Source organism: Rattus norvegicus, chromosome 5 (assembly GCF_021556685.1).
Source record: "Rattus norvegicus strain SHRSP/BbbUtx chromosome 5, alternate assembly SHRSP_T2T, whole genome shotgun sequence".
Lineage (NCBI taxonomy): Eukaryota > Metazoa > Chordata > Mammalia > Rodentia > Muridae > Rattus > Rattus norvegicus.
Window position 1 is genome coordinate 39,239,419 of NC_141538.1, and position 23,525 is coordinate 39,262,943.

A 23,525-nucleotide genomic window follows, 5' to 3' on the forward strand; every position below is an offset into this window, starting at 1 on the left:
TCTATGAGGATGCTCCCACTCCCACCCACCCATTCCCACCTCAATGCTCTGGCATCCCCTACATTGGGGAAATGAGCCTTCACAGAACCAAGGGCTTCTCCTCCTATTGATGCCAGACAATGCCATCCTCTGCTACCTATGTGTACAAATTGGTTGGTGGTTTAGTCCCTGGGAGTTCTGGTACAGTCTGGTTGGTTAATACTTTTGTTCTTCCTAAATGTAAACACATAAAATACCCAAGAAAAATAAAATTTAAAAACGAAAAGGAAAAAATTAAATTCCAATCATTTAGGAAAGAGCTTCCAAGGACTGGGAAGATGGTTTTGCTTGCCTAAATGCTTGTTTGTGGGTTTTCTTTCTTTTTGCTTCATTTCCCTACAGTCAAAGAAATCTAAATCATGATTTTATTGAACCTATGCTCAATTCTATATGAAGAGAAATGAAAATTTCTCTCCTAGAAATGGAGGGAGCTTCTCTATTCTTGTAACAGGAGCATGTTTGAGCTTTTTATTTTATAAATTTCTTTCTATTTCCAAAATCTAATCTTAAAAAAATATAGATGAAACTCCACAAATCCTCATCATGCATGTACATATAATCTTATGCATTTAGTTTTATATTCTATGAAAACATAACTTTTATTGAAATTTATTTCTTGGAGCCTGTGTTTATGAATTCTTAATCACTTTTATAAAATGGAGTATACAAAAAGATTGTGTAGAAGGTAGACTGCCCTAAGATGACCTTACAATGACCCTAAATGCCATGAATATATAATCTTGTATGCTAAAAAGAAATTTGCATGTAAGATTAGCTTAAGGATCTTGATCTGGGATAGATTTCCCAGATTATCCAGATATACCACCGTGTCTTTTAATGAAAAGGATTGCTAGCTGCTGTCAGAGAGACAAAGAAGTAACAATGGATAATGATCAAAGAGGTGATGCTATGTTTTGAATTTTAAAGTAGAGGAAGGGATCATAATTCTAGAAAGGATGATATCTACTAAGTTTTGAAATGGACAGGGAAGATTCTACTTTAAGGACTCCATGAACGATTCCAGCTGTTCCTCCAGAGACATTAGTCCAATGAGAATGAGGTGAGGCATCCAGCCTAATAACTGGAAGATGATGATGTTGGCTATTTATGTCATTTTACTTTGTAGTAACATTTATAGTGGCAACAGGAGTCTAATATATGCAGGCTGGCAGGTAAGGAATATGAGTATCTTAAATGCAAAAAGAAATTTTATTTAGATACTAGTGATTTTATTGTACTTGATCGTACCTAAAAGAAGACTATCAAATTCAGAATAGAGTTCATGGATCCAACATTATTCAACCATTTTTTATATGAAAAGATATACCATGATTACTGTACCACACACAAAAATCTCAGCCCAAAATTATAGGAATAACAGGTAAACTCTTGAATGAATGCTCACAGATAACTAGGTTTACCCTTGATTTGTTTGTGGACACAATAGTTGTCCTCAGCATAGGGTTGACCTTGGTGTTGGAGTAATTATCTTTTTTAGTTCTTTTACTATCTTAATTGTATTTCTATTGCTAGCATTGATATATTAGCCTTGATTTTTCTCAAAGAACTTAGTTTATGTGGAATTTTACGTCATTTACTTTGTAGTAGTATTTATAGTGGCAACAGGAGTGTAATATATGCAGGCTGGCAGGTAAGGAATATGAACAGTTATTTATATAAAATGCAATGTAACATAAAATGAAAAAAAAAACAATAAAATGAGTCACACACTCCTGGAACCAAAAGAAGTTGGCATGTTGTTCATATAGAAAGGATATTGGCTTGGATCTCTCTCTCTCTACATGACATACAGTAATCTCGTATTGCTAGAAGGGAGTATTTATGTGAGAAGTAGTAGAAAAAAACTGAAAGACAGTAAGAATAACAGTATAATGAGAAAGGGCATCTAAGCTGATCAATAATGTTTGGTATTACAGGCAACAAGGGCATATACTGCAGCATCTAAAGAATACCAACCCAGATATTGATACAATACAGAATAACAAGATACAAAGAAGAGCTTTGATGGTGATTAAATGGATGCTTTGGAGAAATGGCATACAAAGAAGAGAAATTATTTGGTTTTTACAGCAACACAAAAGACAGATGTTTAAGCAAAATAAACAGATGTCTGGCAATGAATTGAAAGAAATATAAAGAAGTAGAATCAATTCAATGTAACCAGTTATTGGATATAAAGATGGAGTGAAGAAAGTAGGAAGTTGTTGTGGAATGATGATGTCCCAATGAACAATAGAATACAGTAGAATGGACAGGCACTGACAAAGGAAATCAGCAAATGGTCTATGGATGAAATGACGACTATCTGATGCATCTTATTTCAGGCCATTCATAGTCACATATTCTTCTTAGGATATGATTTTTATCTTCATTTTTATGCACAAAAATAAAATGTTCTTCTGTAAGATCCAATAATAATCAAGAGTCAGAAATCTATCACTGATCTGTTGAGTATGAAGGCCAGAAACACAATATCGTCCCTATAGCCCAATTAAATTTTGGTTCATGGATTTTGGTGGACTGAAAACAATCCACACCTCGCAAGAGATTTCATATGTTGTTGGAGAGAATAAATGGTATATAAAATAACGTAGAGATTTCACACGATACACAGGATTTGTAGCATTGGAAGTACCTGAGACTACTTAGGAAGAACACATGAAATAAGAGAAGTCAGGAGTTAAAACAGAAGGTACTGAAAATGAGAAAGTGGGCAGGAGTGAAGATGAGCAGAGGTCTGACAGGAAGTGGGTAGTCAGCTGGAAGGAACTGTGAAAATGTATGTGAGGATAAGAGACCAAGCAGTTTTTATAAATACATTCTTTATAGGATCACAAGGGCAGCATGTGTCTCTTAATTTTCAAGTAGAGAGCAGACTACTGAGACAGGATGTTCACTAGTAGTAAAGGTATGAAACCTCTTCTTTAAGATGCTTACCAATGACAAAACGACAAGAGACAGGACAGAACAACAAGGGTCAGGGAAGATCCAGATACACATTTGTTTCTGTATGTTTCAATGTCTATAAGAAGCCTTGTTGGTTAAAAAAGAGACAGTGAGAAAGGAAGGACAAGTATGCAGGGGAAAGATATAGCTTTTCACATTCTGTAGATGTGTTCATTACTTTTCTCACCACCAGGAAAAAAGAAGCAATTTAATAAAGATAATTTTGTTATGGTTTGAGGGAACCCAGTCATTGTGATGGGGAAAGTATGGCATTTGGGACCTTGCTATCACTTGCTATTATCTTGCTCAGGAAGCAGAGAAATACTGTTGCCTGATGTAGGCTTGGAAGCCCTAGCTCATAAGGTCCTATCCCACAGTGACCTATTCCACAGTGACCTTCCTCTGTGAGCCCCTATCTCCTAAAGGTTCCACAATTTCCCTAAGCAGTGCTACAGTCTAAGGACCATGTTTCTAAATGCATGAGCCAGATGAGACATTTTAAAACTAAGTCACACAGGATATTTGGTGGTAGTGTAAAGACTGACCTGCTTTGAATATGTGAGCTCTTATGTAGGGGGTGGTAGAGTGCTCTGAGTGGTTCTTTGTCACACATGTGTTAGGCAACCTTATGTCATGATTTATGAATGACAGAAACCACTCAAGAGAAGAATGAATTCATTTTGACTCGTGATTTTAGTATATTGTCATTTTTCTCATGTCATGTTTGGTGTCTGTATGTAGGGAACTCTGAAATGGAGTATATAACATTTAAAATACGTGAAGAAGGAGGCCTATTCATATTACGGTGCCTTGGAAGCCTTAGGAGAGAAATCATGGGACTGAGGCATCAGCATCCCTTTCATGGGAATACCTTCAGAACCTAATTTCTTTTCACTGGACAGTTGTATCACTTCCTATAGAGCTACAGTGTGGGGCCAGGACTTTAACATGAGTCCTGTGAAAGGGCATTCCACATTTGAACTGTAGGGTACAGATAAAATTAGCCATCTATAATTTGAATAGGATAACCAGCTTGGTTTTGTTGGTACTTGAAATGCATCCTTTGAGGAAAAAGGCTGCATTCCAGAAATGATTCATCACTTAGCTTATTTATACTGTTACTAAATACCAAGGATTGTCATGCAAGCTTATGATTTTGTTTTGCATACATAAAGTAGAACAGATTTAAATACTTACACACAAGTTCAGTGGCTTATGCTGGTTACCAAAATTGAGTTCCAATTTAAGCAAGCAATCACAGTACAGGCATTTAGGAAAGCAGTGGGAGAGTGTTTATGAAGGTTGCAGGCTGTTTAGTCTAGTGAATGCTGTACAGAATATGTAATAGCAAAAATATGCACTTTACATAGCTGTTAGGCATAGACTATAGCAGAAGTAGAATATAGTTTGGTTCCATAAAAACAGCAATAGAAACAACAAAAACTTTGGAATATGTGGCAGATACACGATATGGAAAATTAAGAAAAAAGAAAAAACCTAAGATAAATAAATAGAGAGTTGAGAAAGCAATAAAAGAGAACAAAAGAAGAATCGTGGCTCTGAGGATAAGGAAAGAAATTGAAAGTTCTAGCCTACATTACGTTGTATCTATAAGAAAGAATTGCAAAGCAAAGAGGATTTAGCAGGGTTGAAGTAGGGTATAGGTAGAACTTCTCAAGGTTAATTCATATAAAATAATTTATGATATATTTCTATGCCTCTCATTCAGTCAGAGTCACTGTATATTCATATTGTATTTGTAAGACCATATTAGTAGATATAGGTATATTTTAGTTATGGTTTTAATGCTGTGAAGAGACACCATGATCATGGAAACTCTTATAAAGAAAAACATTAAATTGGGGCTGGCTTACAGTTCAGAGGTTTAGTTCATTATCATCATGACAGGAAGCATGGAAGTGTGCAGGCAGACATGGTGCTGGAGAAGGAGCTGAGAGTTCTACATCGTTAACCACACACACCAGGAAGGGCTCCAATCCACTGGCCTGCTTTGATTATCTGTTGTCTCAGAATTCACTCAGAGTGACACGTGTCCTCTAACTACACTACAACTACTCCAACAATGCCACACCTTCCAATCGTGCCAGTCCCCATGAGCCTCCAAGGCCATCTTCACTCAAGCTATCAGGATGAGGGGTAATATAGTTACAAATCATCTCTGCTTTCCACAATTCACATTTAGGTCTTGCTAGAACTATTTAAAATAATAATGATAGTAAATAACTAGAGAAGAAGGCATGCCTTAGAATATAGTTAGTAACTATAACATATATAGCACAAATAAAAGATATTCTGAATTTCTTCAAAACATGACATGAGAAAAATGACAATGGACTAAAATACTCCAAAAAAAATGAAGTGGTTTGCTTTGAAGCAGCAAGCGACATAGCAGATTCCAGAATTTCACCTAATAACAGTGTGTGAACTCCGTGTAGCTCCCTGGGGGAGCACTGATTCAGCCTGATGCTTTTGAGCTTTCTGCCCTCTCTGATTCTTTAGGACAAACTCCCTTTTTTTTTTAACCAGAATTCTCCCTGCCCAAAGAGATACTCTTCCACATCAGGTAATGGTCATATCCTTGGTGGAATCCTCTTCTGAATCTTTAGTTTTTCCATCCTATGTGACGTTGAGAAGACATCTCAGTGATCAGTGTTTCTCTCTCTCTCTCTCTCTCTCTCTCTCTCTCTCTCTCTCTCTCTCTCTTTCATTTTCTTACCCTCTTTCTATCCACCCCTACTTCACTTATTCTCCTTAATTTGCTATTGTCTAAAATAATTTCCGATAATTTCCTTCTAAAATTTAATGCCTCATACAGCATGCTGTTGGTATATGAAAGTTCTATCTTCTGATATAAATTTGTAATTCAAAATCTAACTAGATCCTCAGAGTAAAATTGGAGGTAGAATGGGTTCAAATTCAACATCTTAGAGTGTGTTCTAACACAATGGCCTTGCACATCACTCAGTGATACACATTCAGACCCATGTAGATATGCATGAAGTAGAACTATGAAGTCGGTGCAAACCTTGCAATATCCGTTCTGATCATGAAATAAATCACTAGTTTTCTCTGTTAGGGATTTCAGCCATGATAAAACATAATAGAAGAGAAGATTATTTTAATTGTTGAACTGGAAAATCCTTGCAGTGACAAGAACAAAGAAGAAAAAAGGAGAGAGAAAAAGAAAAAGAAAAAAGGAAAGGCAAAAGACAAGAAAGAAAACAAGGGAAGAAATAAGACCGAGAGGGAGACAAAGACAGAGAGACAGAGACAGAGAGACACAGAAAAAGACAGAGAGACAGAGACAAACAGATAAAGAAAGACAGATGCTGGCTAGTCTGTTCTTTTGCAATCTCTATTTATCTCAAATTTCAAGGCTTCACCTTGTCCTGGCAAGGTTCTGTCTGTAACAGTCTATTGCCTAAACTGTCAATAAAGGGGACTTTATGAGTCACACTTGGGTTACTGAGTAAGTAACCTTGGCTAAAATATGTGTGCTCTGTTTTTCAAAGGTTTAGGTGACCTGAACCATAATCCTTTGTCCTTTATCTCCTCTAATTCACATGAAGACATTTTAGTTTTATTCAGAGACCTTCAGGAAAGCAGCCCTGTAATAAATTTGCAATACCATGGAGTATTGTTAAGTTGATCTGGGGACTCACTCATTCAATGCACACTGTCCTTAGAAGGCACTGAAGAACAATAACAACAACAACAACAACAACAACAACAACAACAACAACAAAAGCCAAAACAACCCAACTTCTATGTGAAAAGTACTTGAGTGACATAGTTACCTTTACCAAGCTTTCCCACAGAACAGGGTTATCTTGCCATTCACATCCATAAATTTTGATGACTAGTGAAGTATAGATGCAGTAAAGGTCTCAACCTTAGTTATGATTGGACCAGTCACAATCTGGCAAATACTGCAGAGCTCTATGCTTTGTGAAGGAAACCCTTCATGATTCTAGAGACTATATACTGAAAAAATGAGATGATATAGATTGAAAGGGAATACTACCAGGAATGAATGTACTGTAAAAAGCGGTATTGAGTATATTTTGATATTATTTTGCATACAAGTAAATGGAATTGTGGAAGAAGACTTTCCAGGGAAAAAAGTGGTAACAAAGAAAAAAGAGAAGGAAAGATTTGGAGAAGCAGAGGAAGTTTGGAGATAGTTAAGTCCTGAGTGAATTCTTGATATACCATGCCATATGAAGGACTCCGATACCTCAGCACATTTAGAGCAAGTGCTCTTCTTTGGACAAGGCTCAGATGTTTGGCAATGATATCCTCAAGTGTCCAAGTATTAATGTTGATATTGTGTACAGACAAATCCATCATACCTCACCATTCTCCACCTTGTTTTTAAAGGCCTGAACTGGGTTCACTACAGAGTCTGGTTTTATAAAGATCAGTTATAAACACCTACTTTCTGGATCCTGCTATATACCATAATCTTGCCTCTTTGTTCAGCTGTGTGCAGTAACCCCATGCCCTGTTCAAATCTATATAATAAACATACTGAGCTTCCAGTATGCTATATCTCTCCATCAGAGAACCTAGGGTCTTCAACTACAGCTTTTCTGCTCACATGTATGTGTGCCTATTCTTTCTATATTCTGTTAAGTCCCAAATCATGTCTAGTTCCTAGAGCTTTCCAGAAAAAACTCAACAGAAGTCCTTAGCACAACAACCATCATACTTGTAATTGGGTTCCTTTTTGTGAGGCTTCTTTTTCCCATTGTAAGAGTCATGGGTCTTGAGATTGTTTTTCATGTCTTAAGTCAGAGTATGTATTTTTACATGTTTCACTGAGTAAAGATATGAATTAATATTTTGATTATATTCTTAGTACCAGTTCTTTGTGAGTTATCTAAAAAATTTTTATGGAACTTGTCAGTTCTACAATAAGAAGGTATAATGTGCTTTATTGTTATTAACTTTGGATGTGCTTGTGTTATTGGTTTTGATGAAAAAGATTTGATATAATTCTGTGTAGAGTAACTGTCATCCAAGGCTTAACATTTTCTAGTATTGACTCTTGAGCTCCATATAATTCCAAAGGAATGGGCAGAGCTTGAAAGCTTCAAAAGCAGTTGAACAGAGACAGACAGCATGGAAGTTGACATAGTAAAGCTAGATGTGTCAGAAAGTGCAGTTAGAAGCAAGCAATACAGTGAGAAAAAGTAGTTGATGGATTGCCTTAATAATCAAATATAATAGTTTACATGCAAATAGGAAACTTGAAAAGAAAACAATGTCTGCAGTGCTATTGAATAATCTAACTAGAAGTGTCTCACCATACACAATTATATAGTAATCCTGACTACATATCATGATCAATCTTTTTACTCCTAAGACAAAATTGGTTGTTAAAATTCTGTACCTGTAAAGGCAGTACGCAGACATAATCTAGATATATTCACACATGTATGCGCAAATTTGTAAATGCTCTACAAAGAAAACCAAAAAGAACAAATAAGAAGACACTAAACAAAAAGGGAATCCATAAAGGCAATGAAGGAAGGTCCACCCTCCTTCATTTTTCCCACTCAGTCCCTTCACTAATAGGTAGTCTCAGTCTTAATGATGACAACCATGTGTTTTCTAGCTATTCAATCCTAGGTGACAATGCCAAAATCTCATGTTACAGAAATGAGAAAACCACATTCCTTAAGGAAGGAATCACATTCAATGATAAATATGTAAGTTCATAGGGCCCCAAAACTGCCCAATGTAGTCTTGTACTTCAATATTAGGCTCAAACCCAGATTTCACTGAGGCTTGCAAAGAGGCTGATTTGGGTCTCTTTTAAATGTGGAGAGTCTTCTCTTAATGGGAATTGGTTTAATAGAATTATTTCTGAAAAGCAGGATGGGATTTTTAATACTATTCAATTTTAAAAAGGAGTCTGCAACCAAACTGGAGCTGATAGTCAGGACAGTAGACAAAAGAATAGCCAATGGAGAATAATCTGTTTTACCAAAAGGTAGAAGTTTATTTTAAATGGAACTGTCTGCAGAGCTATGAACATTTCATGACTTCTTCCCGAGCTTCTCAAGAAAATGCAAGATATTCCTAAAAGTCAGTTCTACAGACCTTACACTCCAGCAGCCATTTTTTCCACAACCATTGGTTCCATACATTGCTGAGACAATCACATCACTTTTCTGGTTTAAGACTGAGGCACTGTTTTACTTTTCAGCAACTTTAATTCTTTTGTCCAATGAAGTGATACATTTTTATAAATGGAAACTAGTGAATTGCTTATGTTTTAAAGTTGCAATCAAAAGAATTTAGTGAGGATAAAACTTTCACCTTAAAACAGAAGAAAGAAAACCGGTTTTTCAGGTTATTGATTCATTTTTAAGTAGAAATGTGCTGTTTTATTACAAAGAGTATCACAAAATGAAAATATCTCAAAAAGGAAGCTAGGCTAACAACTTCCACCTACAGAACTGGGGGAAGACAGAGCAGTGTAAGTTTTTCTGATTGCCCAGGATGGATGGGAAGGTATAAACAGAACCAATCTTAAAATGGCTGGTATTAACCAAGCCTGAAATGGGTCCCAGAAGATCCAGTCACCTCTTCCAAAAAGCTTAACAGGGGCATCTTAACAGAGCTCCTAAGCAGGCACTTGGCAATTCAGGACTTTGTTTTCAGGTTGTTTTCTTTTCACTCGAACTCTTTCTGGTTCAAAACTAAGATCTGGGGCAGGATGAACAAGGGAGCTCTGGGAAGAATTCTCCCGGCACCATTGCCCTGGGTCCTGGCCCTGGTTCCTATCTAGAGCCTGGGAACATTATATTTATTGCATTTTACATAAAAACACAGAGAAATAGAAAATATAAAATCTGAGAAATTGAGTGAAAGTGAAGGACTTGGGTAGAATTGGAGCTGCAGACCTTGCTCGGGCCAACTTGACCTCTTCTTTCACTGCTTGGCCTTCTGGCTTCTCCTCCTTGGTTTTCTCCTCTTCTGTGACTTCTTTTATATCTTCTCTTTTTCTTTCTCATCCTCTCTTTTGTCTTCTTTGGCTTTTTTGAAGTTAAAAGAGTTCTTGCAACCACCTTCTCCCTCTTCATCTGAACCAGAGAGTTCTTCATCGCAGGCAATGCGTTTGTCAGAGGAGCAGATGGACATTTGTTTGTCAAGGTCTTCCTCATCCTCATCACCACTCTTTTCTGGGGTGGCATCTTCAGTTATGGCCTGCTTTTGGACCCCTGGGGCTGAGGGCAGAATTCTCAAGTTCTCAAAGAGCCGCTGCTAGATCTCCTCCAGGCATTTATTAGGGTTATATTGGAAGAGCTGATGTGAAGCTTGAAATCTGGTCCAAAGTATTCACACTAGTCATTGGCAGGCACTTTAATGGTCAGATTGAAGCAACCCAATTGATCCCCAAACAGGGAATCTGAGCCACATTTTAAGACCACTGCACTAGGCTGGAACATCTCCATCACTTTGGGTATGACTGGCTTGAAGATGGCTTTATATGACTTGTCACCAATCTCAAAGCTGGTAGTTAATGGCGTAGTACTTGTCTTTGACAACCCCAATATTTAGTAGGTCCCAAATTCCTGGGAAGTAGTCTGTGTATTTATGAAAGGACATAGTCATGACCTGGTCTGTAGTGTAGAAGCCCTCTTCCATGCCTTACCATGGTGAGTGTCAACGTCAACATACAGCACCCTCTGGTGATACCTCTGCAGTTCCAGGATGGCAAAGATGATATCATTGATGTCACAGGAGCCGGATGCTTCAGACATCTTTGCATAGTGCAGGCCCCCAGCCCAGTTCACACTGATGTTGTTCTGCTGCTTTTTGAGTTTCACAGCACTTGCAGCAGAGCCACCTGTGGAAAACTAACAGAACTCAAAAAGCCGCCAAATACTGGATAGTCCTTATCCACATTGAATCTCTCCATCTACTTGGTATATTCAGACATACTATCTGGGCAAATAGAATGCAAGAATTTAATGTAGTCATCACTGTGGTATTTGGTCATATCCTTGGCATTGGCTTTTTAAGGACGATAGATTTCCATTTCTCAGTAGAGATCACAGTTGAGCAACAAATTGTGAGTCATGCAGATTTGGTGAGGCTTAATTGAGTGCCCTTGTCCATAACAGTAGTTTCCAATGTCCCCATCATAGTAGTAACAGACTTTCCTCTGGGTGCCTTGAGTCTGAGCCATCTTGCTCGCCGCCCAGCTCTCCCATCAGTCTTTATCAACTCTTTTATGGAAGCTTTATCACTAAGAAGATTTTTGTGGCAAGATTTTAAACTTTAAAGCCTGCTTATTTGTGAACCTGCTTATATGTGTTCCCAGATGGCATTGTGCTTCAGAGCTCATAGCCCTAAGTGGATCAAACTCAGGAACCACCTGGAGCACAGCCAGCAGAGGTGATCTACATGGAGTTACATGTGGTCCCTTGAGCTCTGTAGTCCAGCCCATGACTTTGACTGCCTTCTGGAGGAAGACTATGAGACAATAGGAACATTTAGGTCACGGACAACAAAGGTGAACAGCATGCTTTATTGTATAGACACAAATTGAGGGAATCCTGGAGATGGAAGCCAAGGTAAGCTAACAGGAACTACAGACGCTTAACTAACAGTATACAAAAGATGTAAAAAAGAATCTCAGGCATCGAAGATATAATTTTTAAATCAATATATCAGTCAAAAAGTGTTAAATCTAAACTGTTCATGACACAAAAATACAAGAAATCTGGAACACCAAAAAAAAAAAAGACCAAAACTAAGGATAATGAGAATAGAAGGAGAAGACTCACAGCTCCAAGGCCCAGAAAATGTTTTCAACAAAGTCATAGAACAAAATTTCCCCAACCTAAAAAAGGAGATGTCTGTAAACATGCAAGAAACTTGTAGAATACCAAATAGATTGGACCAGAAAAGAAAATCAACCCTCCACATAGAAATCAAAACACTGAATATACAGAACAAAGGACGGTATTAAAAGCAGCAAGGGAACAATGCCAAGTAAAATATAAAGCAAGAGCTATCAGAATTATATCAACTTCTCAACACAGACTCTAAAAGCCAGAATGACTTAGGCAGATGCCTTGCAGACTCTAAGAATCCACAGATGTCAGTCCAGACTATAGCAAACAAAACTGTCAACCACTACAGAGGATAAAAAAAAGATTTTCTATGACAGACAAATTTAAACAATACCTATACATAAATCCAGCCCTACAGAAGATACTAGGGGAAAAAAATCCAACATGTGGAGATTAATTATACCCAAGAAAACACTCAAAGCAAATAACTCCACATCAGCAAAAACAAGAAGTGAAACACACACACACACACACACACATCATCATCATCATCATCATCATCATCATCAAAATAACAGGAATTAACAATAAATGAAGATTAATATTTTTCAAAATCTATAGATACAATTCCCCAATAAAAGATACAAGAGAACAGAATGGGTGGAAAAACAGGATCCATCATTTTGCTGCACAAAAGAAACTTATCCCAGTGACAAAGATACATACAACCTCAGAAGAGAAGGCTGCAAAATTGTTTTCCAAGCAAAGGGACTCAAGAAGCAAGCTTGTAAAGACATTCTGTATATAATAAAATAAACTTTCAATCAAAATTAATCAAATGAGATTGGGAGAGTCACTTCATGTTCATCGAAGGTAAATAAATAAAGAAAATGTGGCATATTTACACAAAGAAATACTAATCAGCAATTTTTTAAAGGTATCATGAAATTTGAAGAAGAATGGATACACTTAGAAAACATCGTGCTGAGTGAGGTAAACCAGACCTAGAAAGATAGGCATGGCATATTTCACTTATAAGTGGATGCTAGCAAAGTATAGGACAATCATTTTATAATCCACAGACTCAAAAACAAGTAAGTAACGAGGGCTGCAGGGTAGATGTTTGATTATCTCTCAGAGGGAGAAATAAAAAAGACATCAGAAGTAGAGGGAGGGAGGAAATTGGGTGGGAAATGGTGTGGAGAGAACAGGAGTACAGGGCAGGGGTGTGGAGAGCTGAGGGAGAGAGGACTGGGAAAGAGAATGGAAATTGGTATGAGGGAATCTCTGGGACAATTTGGAGATCCGGAACAGAAGAGGCTCCTGAGAGTCTACGGGTCGACCCTAGCAGCAGGAACTATAGAGATGGAAGTGGTTACCCCCCCCCCATAGCTATACAGGACTTCTAGTGGAGGAAGGACACCAAACCACATATAAAACATTTGAGCCAAAATTTGACCATCCCATGGGAAAGAACCAACCCCAGACAGTTTTAATGATACTCAGCCATGCCTGCAGACAGGAGAGATGCAGAGAAGCTCAACCAAACATTAGCAGGAGCTCAGGCAGTCTCAGGAAGTCAATGGGATGGATTGAGGGAGCTGGAGGGATCATGGACACAGCAATAAGACCTAGAGTAAACTAATTGAGCCTGTGAGGACTCACTTAGACTGAACTACCAACCAATTAGAATGCTTGTTCTATACCTAGGCCCTCTAACATATATAGCATAAATGCAGCTTGGTCTTTCTCTCCCAGAAAATTGGAGAAGTTAACTCTCGGTTGCCTGCCATTGCATCCGTTTCTTTTAGGTGGGATGCCTTGTCTGCCTTCAGTGGGAGATCATGCATTTAGTCCTACAGGGATTTGGTGTGCCAGGATGTGTTGATACCCATGGAGAGCCTCCCTTGTTCTGAGGTGAAAAGGAGGGGGATTGGGGAATAGGATGTCAGGAGGATCCTGGGAGAAGAGGAAGGGGGATATGATCAGGTCGCAAATTGAATAAATATTAAAGAAAGAGTAAAACAAGCTAGCTTTATGAGACTTGAATAATATATGCAGTATCTGGTAAGATGGAAAGGAAACCTCAACAAAAGTTTTCTCACTTTGTACCCAGCTATTAGATCAGTACTTATGATGCAATTTTTGTGCATCTCCATTTTAAGATTCATGGACCACCACAAGCCAGTGGTCTCAGATCTTAATATGATAACTCCTAAGCTTCTAAATAAATGCTGAAAGCTTTAAGGCAGAAGCTGTTTCTCTGTGTGCTTCATTGAACATCACTATGAAATAATAGAGTGTACTCATATCTAACACAACCCCTTTTTATTTCCTCTATCTTAGTAAAACTTCTTGCAAAAGTTTCTTACTATTTGAGGTGCCCCTGTTTATCTACAATTACAGATTCAAGCTATTGCAATCTGGCTTCTGTACTCTGAAAACAAACAAACACACAAGCAAGGAAAACAAAAAATATACCACCAAAAGCAGTCTCACTGGCCATTGTTAGTCCCTTGATGAACAATGCTGCAGCTGATTTTCATTATAATTTTCATAATGTGTGTTCTTGAGGTTAGTTAGCATTACTACCATTACTTTATTTGAAGTACTCATATACTCCATCTTTTCTTTGGCCTCCTTTTGGATATTTCTTTTTCTCTATGCAGAATAATTTCTCCTATACACCAGACCACCAAACCTGCTCTCTCCTTATCCTATATATCCTTGATTAATGAAGAGTGCACTAATTTTGCTCAAAAATGCTGTTTTGTTTTTTTTTTTTTTACTTAGGCTTGTACTTCCTAATCTGACATCAATAATAATCAACTTTTCTCAGCACAGGGTTTTTTCCACTTTCCTCGGGATCTTCTAGAATGACAAATTTCTGCTTCCTCTATTTCTATGCTTCTTAGAACTTTTAAATTTCATCTCTGCTACAGTGAATGGTAATGTCTGTTAATGTCAGTGCACATCCAAAGGACACCATTCTCATTTGCCTCTGTAAGAAATAATGAAAGTAAAAAACATTAGAGTAAAAAGATTGAAATTGTTTAAATGACAATTTATTTTTTTTTATTAACTTGAGTATTTCTTATATACATTTCGAGTGTTATTCCCTTTCCCGGTATCCGGGCAAACATCCCCCTCCGCCCTCCCCTTCCTTATGGGTGTTCCCCTCCCGACCCCCCCCCATTGCCACCCTCCCCCCACCAGTCTAGTTCACTGGGGGTTCAGTCTTAGCAGGGCCCAGGGCTTCTCCTTACACTGGTGCTCTTACTAGGATATTCATTGCTACCTATGAGGTCAGAGTCCAGGGTCAGTCCATGTATAGTCTTTAGGTAGTGGCTTAGTCCCTGGAAGCTCTGGTTGCTTAGCATTGTTGTACATATGGGGTCTCGAGCCCCTTCAAGATCTTCCAGTTCTTTCTCTGATTCCCTCAACGGGGGTCCTATTCTCAGTTCAGTGGTTTGCTGCTGGCATTCGCCTCTGTATTTGCTGTATTCTGGCTGTGTCTCTCAGGAGCGATCTACATCCAGCTCCTGTCGGTCTGCACTTCTTTGCTTCATCCATCTTGTCTAATTGGGTGGCTGCATATGTATGGGCCACATGTGGGGCAGGCTCTGAATGGGTGTTCCTTCAGTCTCTGTTTTAATCTTTGCCTCTCTATTCCCTGCCAAGGGTATTCTTGTTCCCCTTTTAAAGAAGGAGTGAAGCATTCACATTTTGATCATCCGTCTTGAGTTTCATTTGTTCTAGGCATCTAGGGTAATTCAAGCATTTGGGCTAATAGCCACTTATCAATGAGTGCATACCATGTATGTCTTTCTGTGATTGGGTTAGCTCACTCAGGATGACGTTTTCCAGTTCCAACCATTTGCCTACGAATTTCATAAAGTCGTTGTTTTTGATAGCTGAGTAATATTCCATTGTGTAGATGTACCACATTTTCTGTATCCATTCCTCTGTTGAAGGGCATCTGGGTTCTTTCCAGCTTCTGGCTATTATAAACAAGGCTGCGATGAACATAGTGGAGCACGTGTCTTTTTTATATGTTGGGGCATCTTTTGGGTATATGCCCAAGAGAGGTATAGCTGGATCCTCAGGCAGTTCAATGTCCAATTTTCTGAGGATCCTCCAGACTGATTTCCAGAATGGTTGTACCAGTTGGCAATCCCACCAACAATGGAGGAGTGTTCCTCTTTCTCCACATCCTCGCCAGCATCTGCTGTCCCCTGAGTTTTTGATCATAGCCATTCTCACTGGTGTGAGGTGAAATCTCAGGGTTGTTTTGATTTGCATTTCCCTTATGACTAAAGATGTTGAACATTTCTTTAGGTGTTTCTCAGCCATTTGGCATTCCTCAGCTGTGAATTCTTTGTTTAGCTCTGAACCCCATTTTTTAATAGGGTTATTTGTTTCCCTGCGGTCTAACTTCTTGAGTTCTTTGTATATTTTGGATATAAGGCCTCTATCTGTTGTAGGATTGGTAAAGATCTTTTCCCAATCTGTTGGTTGCCGTTTTGTCCTAACCACAGTGTCCTTTGCCTTACAGAAGCTTTGCAGTTTTATGAGATCCCATTTGTCGATTCTTGGTCTTAGAGCGTAAGCCATTGGTGTTTTGTTTAGGAATAAATGACAATTTATATGCAACGAATTCAGAGAACTTCTACACTTGGTACCTACAAAATAACTTAGTTGTGAACATGTAGGATTAAAACTTGGCCTGTGCAAAAAAGCAGAGGCCATGTGTAGAAAAGTTAGCTCAACCACTGACCATTGACCTATGGAATCTATTTATAGTATATCTGAATTTGCACTATCTGTCAACGGTGCAAAGAAAACCACGAAATTATTTTGAGAGCACTTCTAGAGAGTTAGTATTATTAGGTTTATAATTAATATTTATGTATAAAATTGGAAGCTGATATGATAACATAATTATTATCTGGCCATTAATTATTTAACCTTCCTTGAGGAACAATGGATAGAAAATTAATTGAGAATTAACAGATAGCCTACAGCTATTGAAGATGGTTGGTTATTGATTTGGATTTTAAGAAAGACATTGAAGAAATGGAATTTGGTAAACTGTTCAGAATCTACCGTCCCATGGGACATCTATTCTTCTTCTTCTTCTTCTTCTTCTTCTTCTTCTTCTTCTTCTTCTTCTTCTTCTTCTTCTTCTTCTTCTTCTTCTTCTTCTTCTTCCTCTTCCTCCTCTTCCTCCTATTCCTCCTCTTCCTCCTCTTCCTCTTCCTCTTCTTCTTCATCATCTTCTTCTTCTTCATCTTCTCCTCCTTCTCCTCCTCCTCCTCATTTTCTTTTTCCTTCCCCCACCTCTTCATCCTTTCTTCTTTTTCTTTCTTTTTTATTATTTATTTATTACTACTATTATTAATTTTCAGATAAGGTTTCACTATGTCCTTGTGGCTAGTCTAGAACTTACTTTGTAGACCGGGCAGTTTCAGACTCTTAGAAATCCACCCGTTCCTGCTTTCTAAGTGCTAGAATTAAAGCTGTGTACCAATATGGCTGACAGTAATTATTTTTTAGATTACTTTGCTTTTCTTTAATATGTTTCTACATATGTACAATACATATGTGCAAAGCCAGAAGAGGGCATTGGAGCCCCTGGTACTGGATTTAGAGATGATTGTGAGGCACAATGCAGATGTTGGGAACTGACCCATATTCTTCGTAAAAGCAGAAAGTGCTCTTACCACCGATTGATCTCACTAGCCTGATTTGTCTTCTTATTATGAAAGACACAAATTGATGTTTATATGGAAAGCTACAAGGCAGTGCAGGTTTGAACCCAGGAACAGTGTAGTATCAGCTTTAGCTTTAATGTCTTTCAACTGACTGATTCAGGATCAGATAGGTTGAAATCAAATAGTTAGAGATGTCTATTACATCTTCAAACAATGATACAGCACTTCCTAACTTCATACTGAGTAGCAATTTATTTAACACTACCTACACTAATTGATATATCAAATAAGATTTTGTGAATACTGTTCCTATATTCATATGAGAAAAATACATGACAGAAAGTATTCTGTTTTAAAGTTATTAATATGTGTTAAAATGTTTTTCTCCAAATTCAGAAACACATATTAAACATTAAATGAAAGTGATGTTTGATTTGCCCAGGGACATTTCTAAGAGACATGGTGTTGGGTAAGAAAGTGGACCTTTTTGTTCTGGTACTCTCTTGACAACAAATTTACATAGTAACTGTTACTCCATTTTTTAATAAGAGTCTCATAAAAAGATGATATGACAACTTTAGCTCCGAAGGTCACAAGGTATGTGTCAGTTTTGTAGTGTAGTGGGCTTATTGATTGCCTCATTGATATTTGCTATAATTGAAGAACATAATTAAAATAAAAGGTAAGGACATCTCACTTTTTTTTTTATTAACTTGAGTATTTCTTATTTACATTTCAAGTGTTATTCCCTTTCCCGGTTTCCGGGCAAACATTCCCCTAATCCCTCCCTCTCCCCTCCTTTATGGGTGTTCCCCTCCCCATCCTCCCCCCATTGCCGCCCTCCCCCAACAATCTAGTTCACTGGGGGTTCAGGTAAGAACATCTCTTAAATATGCTGTGTTTAGAGGCTGGAATGCTGACTCAGCATTTAAGGTCACCCATTGCTTTTGCAATGACCTGGGTTCTGTTTTTGCATCCACACAGTGCACATATACTATTTTTTGTCATCACTTTAAAAAATTAAGCCTAAGAAGTTATCCATAGAAGAATTTGACTTAAAAAAACTTCTTTCATCCAGATAGAACCAAAGTGTATGAGAGTCTTGTAATGCAAAAGCTTCCAGAGACATTTAGAGTTTTCTTTCATTTTCAGCCACATTCCTGTATGCTGTATGAAAGATAGTTGATGAAGTCAATCACACCTGTAATATATATATATATATATATATATACATATATATATATATATTACAACTTAAGCTAAAGTTTTTATTTAATGTGTAGTATGAGTAAATCACTTTATGGCACACAAATATACCTTGGATATTCATGTGGGTAAACTTAAAGTCAAAGAAAGAAGTAATCCTCAGAAGTGCGGACAATCTTGAAAGTTCAGAGGAGGCAACTACTTCTGTCCACATTCCTGACCCAAGAGGAACCCGCCTAGTGCCCTGTGTGCCCTCTGGACCTGGGGAAATAAGAGAAGTCAGGCACAGGACCCCTCCTGTTTCTGCCTGTACCAAGAGCCAAAAGCCAGTCACCAGGAGTGTCTACACACCTGAGAGCACAACTAAGATCAACTGTTCTACTCCAAGCAGAAGATGAATTTCGATCCTAAATATCTATGCTGCAACATTCTACATTCATAAAAGAAACCTTACTAAAGCTCAAAGCACAAATTGCACCCCACAAAATAATAGTGAGAGACTTCAACACCTCACCTTCTTTAATGGAGAGATCATGGAAACAGAAATTAAACAAAGACATAAAGAAACTAACAGAAGTTATGAGCCAAATGGATTTAATAGATATTTATAGAACATTTCATCCTAAAGCAAAAGAATATACCTTTTTCTTTTGCACCTCATGGTACCTTCTCCAAAACTGATCATATAATCGGTCACAAAACAGGCCTCAACAGATACAGGAAGATAGAAATAATCCCATGCATCTTATCAGATCATCACATACTAAGACTGGTCTTCAATAACAACAATAATGACAGAAAGCCCACATATACATGGAAGTTGAACAATGCTCTACTCAGTGACAACTTGGTCAAGGAAGAAATAAAGAAAGAAATTAAAGACTTCTTAGAATTCAATGAAAATGAAGATACAACATTCCAAAACTTATGGGACACAATGAAAGCGGTACTAAGAGGAAAACTCATAGCTCTGAGTGCCTGCAAAAAGAAACAGGAGAGAGCATATGTTAGCAGCTTGACAGTACACCTAAAAGCTCTAGAAAAAAAAAAAGAAGCAAATACACCCAAGAGGAGTAGAAGGCAGGAAATAATCAAACTCAGGGCTGAAATCAACCAAGCAGAAGCACAAAGGACTATTTAAAGAATCAACAAAACCAGGAGGTGGTTCTTTGAGAAAATCAACAAGATAGATAAACCCTTATCCAGAGGTCACAGAAACTGTATCCAAATTAACAAAATCGGAAATGAAATGGGAGACACAACAACAGAATCTGAAGAAATTTTAAAAAATCATCAGATCCTACTACAAAAGCCTATATTCAACAAAACTGGAATATATGGAGAAATGGACAATTTTCTAGACAAATACCAGGTACCAAAGTTAAATCAGGAACAAATAAACCATTTAAATAACACCATAACTCAGTTATTAAAAGTCTCCTAAGGAAAAGAGCCAAGGAGCAGATGGGTTTAGTGCAGAATTCTATCAGACCTTCTTAGAGGACCTCAAACCAATACTGTCCAAATTGTTACACAAAATAGAAACAGACAGAGCACTACCCAATACCTTCTATGAAGCCACAATTATGCTTATATCTAAATGACATAAAAACTGAACAAAGAAAGAGAACTTCAGACCAATTTCCCTTGTGAATATCAATGCAGAAATACTCAATAAAATTCTTGCAAACTGAATCACATCAAAACAATCGTCCATCATGTTCAAGTAGGATTCATCTCAGGTATACAGGGATGGTTCCATCAATGTAATACACTATGTAAACAAACTCAAAGGAAAAAAAAACACATGATCATTTCATTAGATGCTGAGAAGGCATTTGACTAAATTCAACACCTCTTCATGATAAAAGTCCTGGAAAGATCAGGAATTTAAGACCCATACTTAAACATAGTAAAAGCAATATAAAGCAAACTAGACAACTTTAAACTAAATGGAGAGAAATTTGAAGCAATCCCACTAAAATCAGGGACTAGACAAGGCTGTCTACTGTCTCCCTACTTATTCAATACAGTACTCAAAGCCCTAACAAGAGCAATCAGACAACAAAAGGAGATCAAAAAATACAAATTGGAAAGAAAAAAGTCAAAATATCACAATTTGCAGATGATAGGATAGTATACTTAAGTGTCCCCAAAACTTTGACCAGAGAACTACTTCGCCTGATAAATACCTTCAGCAAAGTGGCTGGGTATAAAATTAACTCAAACAAATTAGCAGTCTTCCGCTACTCAAAGTATGAAGAGGCTGAGAAAAAATTATGGAAATGACACTCCTCTGAAGAAAGAATTTGAAGAAGACCTCAGAAGATGGAAAGGCTTCCCATGTTCATGGATTGGCAGGATTAATATAGTAAAAATGGCCATTTTGCCAAAATCAACCTACAAATTCAATGCAATCCCCATCAAAATTACAACTCAATTCTTCATAGAATTAGAAAGAGCAATTTGTAAATTCGTTTGGAATAACAAAAACAAAAAACAAAAAACAGGATAGTGCAAACTATTCTTAACAATAAAGGACTTCTGTGGAAATCACCATCCTTGGTCTCAAGCAGAGTTACAGAACAATAGTGATTAAAAACTGTATGATATTGGTGCAGAGAAAAGGAGGTAAATCAGTGGAATAGAATTGAAGACCCAGAAATGAAACCATATACCTATGGTTACTTGCTATTTGACAAAGGAGCTAAAACCATCCAGTGGAAAAAAGATAGTATTTTCAACAAATGGTGCTGGTTCACCTGGAGTTCAGCATGTAGAAGAATGCAAATTGACTCATTTCTCCTGGCTTCAGTGTACTTCCTTTCTCATGGTTATTTCCTCCCAACACCGTCCAAAAGCAGTGCTACTCTGTTTCAGAGAGCAGCTCCTTGATTACAAAGGAAGTGGATACAATTTCAGTTCCTCGGCATGCTCAATCTAGTTTGTTACATATGCTGAGGAGCTGCTTTGGTATTTCCAGATTCTTGGTTCTTTATTCAAAAGACTGGAAATGATGTACACAGGCAGCAACACAGCAGGAAATTTTATTAGGAGCAAAATACAAGCACATGTTATGCATACACAGTCAGAAGAAGCAGCATTCAACTAAGAGAGTACAGAGAGGCTTCAATTATTGTTTGGAGGGTCTCTTTATGCAGCTCAAGACAAGGAGAAGCTGGTTGCTATGAGGATAGTTTGCAGTTTCCCACTGTTTTGTTTGACGGATGGGTCATGTAAGCTTTTCCTCACTGTGTACGTCCCTTTCTATGATTCATTCACTTTATCCACATGAATGCCCAAAAATGTACAGGCATAGGAGGTAAATAGCAAATTCTCTCAAAGAGTTCATCGAGAGGAGCCAGTTTAACTTGCTGCAAATGCACTGACAAATTAGTCCAGAGCAGACTGGGTCTCTGTTTCAGGACAAATCTCTAAAAGTCTCTGAATAGAAATGGTACATTGCAAAGAAACACAAAACCTGTCTCTTGTTGACTAAAGCAAAGCGATCCATAGGCAGTTTGATGCAGGTGGTGAGGGTGGTGGCTGACTAACTTGGCTAAATGCATCTATGTTATGTGCCCAAGGAAGCTGACTCCCCAGTTGCTATGTGATCCCCATGCATGCCTGCCTCAGTTTTGGAAGCTCAACACAGAAACATTGCTGATCCCTCTCTACTTAAGATACACCACACCAGTGGCTTTTTGAACTGTGGAAGAAGCCAGCTCATCTTGACAATGAGGATAATTAACATTATGGGGAGGAATTTAAGTGCTGAGGTCCCTATTTTGATTAATGTGGGCTCTAATTAGGATTCCATCACAGTCAGGGTTCTCCTTGAAAGAAAGAAAAATTAAAATGTGACAAAAGCCTACTCTTGTGAGGAAGACTTGGTCTGGATGAGATTATCAATTCTGTAAGTGTGTCTGTTTTCCTTTTATTCCACTGTGAGCTATCTAAGCAACACCAGGGAACTATTTGATGTGTATGTATATAATCCTCATTGTAACTATTCTATCTCTTCATTTCTAGCATTTTTTAGTTTGCAGTTTTCCTTCAGAGACAATAAGAAACAACAAACCACAACAGCAAAGGTTCCACAACAAATGCTGCCAGTTTCTGGTTAGAAAACCTTGAAGCAGTTCAAATAGTAATAGGGATAGCAGGAAAACTGCCTTAGGAAGAGTAATAATGGCATTCTCACCTTTCTAATCCACCGGGAGTGTTAGAAGTTTTCTCCATGTGCATTTAGGAAACTGCAATAAACGTTATTACTTTTCCACATTGCCCTAGGTCAAGGACTCAGTGTTGGAAATCAAAGGCAAGTGAGGAAGATGATGCTCTTCTCTACCTGAGATTGACATACTGGAAATGAAACTGTCTCTCAAGCTTAACTTGAGCACCTCTTTGAAATAGCATGGGAAAATATTGCAAATGCCTATTACAGTTGGTACATGAATAGCAGATATTTAGCAGTAAGAAACATTTTCCTTTCAAAACTACATAATGTGGCCATGAGGTAAACAAGTAGCAAATTAATCAATATTTATGTCTCTTCACATTTGAGCTGAACATGTCATACATATCAAGGCCTGTTTCCCTTGCCGGGACATATATTTCCTGTTCATAACCTCTCTGAGAGTGCACACTCCACCATTCTCACCTGAATCTCCTCTTATCTCGTTTACTCAGTCTCCTTCTCTGGTCCCTTGTATTTTGCACCTTAAATATTGAAATGTTTCCCTTGTCCTGTAAATGTTTCTTT

The 23,525-nt window shown here is 37.8% G+C and overlaps 1 protein-coding gene and 1 pseudogene across 1 annotated transcript in view; both read right to left on the bottom strand.

Moving 5' to 3' along the window:
• Nkain3 (Sodium/potassium transporting ATPase interacting 3) overlaps positions 1-23,525 on the bottom strand; it is a 679,349-nt gene that overhangs the window by 419,066 nt on the left and 236,758 nt on the right.
• LOC148005698 (histone deacetylase 1 pseudogene) lies at positions 9,845-11,230 on the bottom strand (annotated as a pseudogene).